The sequence below is a fragment of the Coenobita brevimanus genome, chromosome 9 (genome assembly GCF_032717465.1).
Source record: "Coenobita brevimanus isolate Jiangsu-jjx chromosome 9, ASM3271746v2, whole genome shotgun sequence".
Classification (NCBI taxonomy): Eukaryota; Metazoa; Arthropoda; class Malacostraca; order Decapoda; family Coenobitidae; genus Coenobita; species Coenobita brevimanus.
The window spans coordinates 6,395,800-6,400,761 of NC_136962.1; the positions used below are offsets into that span (position 1 = coordinate 6,395,800).

The 4,962-nt window shown below is 39.4% G+C and overlaps 1 non-coding gene across 1 annotated transcript; it reads left to right on the forward strand.

Annotated features, from left to right (window-relative positions):
- Window positions 1-4,486: 4,486 nt before the first annotated feature.
- LOC145410032 (5S ribosomal RNA) lies at window positions 4,487-4,605 on the forward strand. The gene has a single exon (XR_013899212.1). It is a non-coding gene; the product is annotated as a 5S ribosomal RNA (ribosomal RNA).
- Window positions 4,606-4,962: the final 357 nt, after the last annotated feature.

Sequence of the window (4,962 nt, forward strand, 5' to 3'; positions counted from 1 at the left end):
AGCACAATGTCTTTGGCAGCACGGCATGATCCAGATTTGCGTCAGATGGCTACTTTCAGATACCGCCAGCGGCTGATGTGGATAGATAGTCCATTCTTGTGTAGAGCAGGTGGATGCATGGAGTATTTGTAGTATGAAAACGCAACTTGGTGTGTGTGTGTAATGTGGCCACAGTCAAAACTATGATGATGGGAAGTTGAGGTTCATGGCTAGTTTCACATATTTTCATATTCACTTTTTTTCTACATTATATTGGTATAAGGAATGGGAGGGGGGGAGGGGTGTCCATCATTTTCTGTCACACACTAAGGGAAGACTAAAACAGTTTCTCGCAAATGTGAGAAAAACCGTGTCCGTATACATATGGACTCACCAATTTAGGGTACTATGAGTTAGGCTGTATATATATACGGACTCAGCAATTTTGACACTATTGGTTTGTCTCTATACAAAGGACACGGCACAGAACGGGTTAAAGAGTGAGAGATGAAGGTATGTTCAAGTGTCATGTTTGTCTGGAGTGAAGAGACAGATGGCTGATTTGGTCACTGAGACAGTCATTCTGTTTCATCTGCAACAGTGGTCTTGTCAATGTAGTACAGTTGGAAGTGGGTCACTGTCTGCTGAGTCTTGGTGTTGTGAAGCTATTGCCAAGTCATTGGCAGAGGAGAGCACTGTTACCTCGGGAGGAGGGGTTGGTAGGTAATGGAGGAAAAAGTTGAAAAAAGTGAGAGGTGAAAAGGACTGAGCTTTATGCAACACCGGTGCATAGTATTCTGCATTTAGAACATTGGTTTCAGTAAAGTTCTTGGGCTTGCCTTCTTGAATGGAAGTTTGCCAGTCATTTTAATTATTATCTTTCATGTTTGTGTTCAAGATTTTTTTCATTACTGCCTAATTTTAGCAAGGTGAGGTAATTTTGTTTTTGTTGTCATTGTGTGTGTGTGTGTGTGTGTGTGTGTGTGTGTGTGTGTGTGTGTGTGTGTGTGTGTGTGTGTGTGTGTGTGTTCTTACCTAATTGTATCTTTACAGGAATGAGTCAAGCTCGTACTGTCCCGTGTCTTAAACCATATTAATTTTATCGTACATATCCTTAAATTTGTGAATTGTTTTGGCACACACTATTTCATTCGGTAGTGCATTCCATTGATCAATTGCTCTGTTTGGGAAACTGAATTTCCTTACGTCTTTATCACCTCTCTTCTTATGCAGTTTTTTGCAGTGTCCTCTTGCTGATGCTTCTCCATATGTTAAGTAATCATTTATGTCTATTTTCTCCTTTCCTGATATGCACTTATATAGCATTATCATGTCACCTCTTTTCCTTCTCTCCTGTAGTGTTGGTAGATTCAGTTTATTTAGTCTTTCTTCGTAGCTTAGGTCCCTTAAGCTTGGTATCCATCTTGTAGCAGCCCTTTGAACTTTTTCAATCTTGTCTATGTGCTTTTTGAGATGAGGACTCCAGACTATTGATGCATATTCCAGGGTTGGTCTAATGAATGATGTTATTATCCTTCTTAGCATGTCTTCATTTATGTATGTGAATGCTATTCTCATATTTGCAAGCAGTGTATACATGTTCCATACCTTCTCGCTGATGTGGTCAGCCGGAGATAGTCTGTTATTGATAATCACACCTAGGTCTTTCTCTCTTTCTGATGTGTATAGGGTTTTATTTCCTAACTTATAATCCCAATCAGGTCTTTTTCCACTTTTACCAAACTTGATTACATGACACTTGTCCACATTGAATTCCATTTGCCATGTACTACTCCATTCATGAAGTTTATTTAATTCTTCTTGTAGCTCCCTACAAGAGTCTGTGTTAGTAATTCTCCTTTGTATTTTTGCATCATCTGCAAACATATTCAGATAGCTCTCATTTCCAGTGTTACTGTTTATATCATTTATGTACACTAAAAACATGATTGGTGCCAGCACCGAACCCTGTGGTACTCCACTAGTCACTTCTTTCCATGATGAGTAGTTTCCTCTTAGTACTGTCCTCATTTCTCTTTTTATGAGAAAGTCTTGCATCCAAGAAAACAGTTTGCCTCGAATTCCTCCTTGATGGTACAGTTTCCATAAAAGTCTTTGCTGTGGTACGTGTCAAAAGCTTTCTTGAAATCTAAATAGATACTGTCCACCCATCCTTCCCTTTCCTGTATTGTTTTTGTTACTCTGTCATAGTAGCTCAACAGATTAGTAACACATGATTTTCCTTTTCTGAAACCAAACTGTCTTTCTGTTATCATACTGTGTTCTTCTAGATGATTTACCCAAGCTTTTCTTATAAGTTTTTCTAATACCTTGCTTACAACACTGTTCAGTGATACTGGTCGGTAGTTGAGAGGATTTTGTCTATTTCCTTTCTTGAATAAGGGGACTATATTTGCTTTTTTCCAAATATCAGGTAGTTTCCCTTCACTCAAGGATTTCTTGAAAATTAAAAATAATTGTTTACTTAATTCCTTTGCACATTCTCGTAATACCCAACATGAAATTTCATCAGGACCACTTGCTTTTCCTCTGTCTAATCCACTTAACTCCTCTTGTATTACTTTTTCTGCTATTTGTATATCTGGTAGTATGTGTGGACATGCGTGTTCCACATAGTCTTTCTCAAAATTTTTTTCTTCTGTAAAAACTAATTGGAAATTCTTATTTAGTGCTTCACAAATATCTTTCTCTTGTGTATAAGTGATTCCCTCGTCCGTAATGTGTGTGTGTGTGTGTGTGTGTGTGTGTGTGTGTGTGTGTGTGTGTGTGTGTGTTTACCCATATGTACATAGTATATAGGAACTGAGCAATGCTCGTGTTGTCCTGCCTCCATATCCACATTTATCTAGTCTGCTTTTACACGCATGAATGTTTTTCTCCTGCACCACCTCTTCGTCTAAGTCGTTCCAAATATCTATGTATTTACCTAATGTACCTAATTGTGATATACACGGAATGTGCTATGCTCGTGGGTTTCCGTCGCTGTTTCTCAAGAAGTCAAATTTAGCTTTAAACTCGATTAAGTTTTTAGACTGGACGATCTCTGTCCAGGCTATGCCATAAGTCTATACTTCTATAAGGAAAGCTTTATTTCTTGATATTCTTCAAGCAGCTTGACTTCTTCAATTTCATTCCGTGTCCTCTTGTTGCTCTCTTATCCCACACAAACAGATCTTCTCGGTCAATTTTACCTACTCCTATCATGGTCCTGAACACTGCAATCATGTCTCCCCTCTTTCTCCTTTCATCTAAGGAAGGCAAATTCAGCTTTTCCAGCCTCTCTCTGTATGACAGATCTGCCAGACTGGGGACCATCTTGGTTGCTGTTCTTTGTATTCTCTCAATCTTGTTTATATCTTTCTTTTTGTGTGGGGACCATACTACCGCTGCATATTCTAACCTGGGGCGGATCATGGCCACTATCAATATTTTCATCATCTCCTCATCCATACAATGAAATGCTACTCTTATGTGAGTTTATATGTCTCTCTAACTATCTTGTTAATGTGTTTTTCAGGTGACAAACTATCTTGGACCAGCAGTCCCAAATCTTTCTCTTCTCTCATTTTTGTGATTAATTCATTACCCAACAAATAAATTAGTGATGGCCTCCTGGTACTTTTACCCATTTCCAATATTTTACATTTCTTTACATTAAATTTCATTTCCCACATCCGGCTCCAATCTTATATCCTATCCAGATCCTCCTGCAGCATTTTACAATCCTCCTCAACCTCTACCTTCCTCAAGATCTTTACATCATCAGTAAACAGACTTGCATAACTGTTCACTCCATCTACCATATCATTTACGCAAATCAGCAACATTACTGGCGTCAACACCGAGCCTTGAGGGACTCCACTTGTTACTTCTCTCCATCCAGACATTCTGTCCTTTATTACTGTCCTCATTTGTCTGTCCCTCAAAAAGTCTCTCATCCATTCCAGGAGTTTCCCCTTCAGTCCTCCTATATATTCTAGTTTCCACATCAGTCTCTTATGAGGTACTGTACCTTGTCGAAGGCCTTCTCTAAGTACACACAATCCACCCAACCATCTCTTTCCTGTACCATGTCAATTGCTCTTGAGTAAAAGCTCAACAAGTTGAAAACACATGACCTTCCACTTCTAAATCCAAACTGACATTCAGCCAAAATATTCATCTCTTCCAGATATTTTATCCATCTGTCTTTCAGGATTCTCTCACACAATTTTGCAACCATGCTGGTTAGAGACACTGGTGTATAATTCAGGGGTTCTTCCCTGTTTCCTCCCTTATAAATTTGTACCACATTTGCCCTCTTCCATTCTTGTGGCACTTTCCCCTCTTCCAGTGAGCATACATTAAACTGTGAATTTTATCCGCCAGTTGTTCTCTGCATTCCTTCAGTACCCAATTAGAAATTCCATCTGGTCCTGGGGCTTTCCTTACATCTTGAGTTTCCAGTAATTTATACACATCCTGTACCTCCACTTTTATATCTTTTATCACCGGCCATACCACATTGAGTACACCGCTTCCCGTCCGATCAGCGAAGTTAAGCAACGTTGGGTCTGGTTAGTACTTGGATGGGTGACCGCCTGGGAACACCAGATGCTGTTGGCATCCCTACGTGTCAAGTGGGGTTGGTGGAGGATTAGTGCCCCTCCCTGTAAAACAATTAACTCTAAGCCCTTGGCCACCCCGATTGGGATACATGGCGTCTGGCAATGAATGAATGACATTTCTAATCACTCCCTCCCCTTCCACAAACTCTTTTTCATCAGTGAAAACTGATTGGAAACATTTGTTCATTATTTCAGCTTGCACTGCTGCATCTTTATAGACCTCTCCTTCTACTTTCAGTTTGGTGATTCCTTCCTTTTGTTTCAGTTTGCCATTAACAAATCTATAAAACAGTTTGGGTTCATCCTTACATTTGTCTGTTATACCTTTTTCAAAATTCCTTTCTTCTTCTCTACA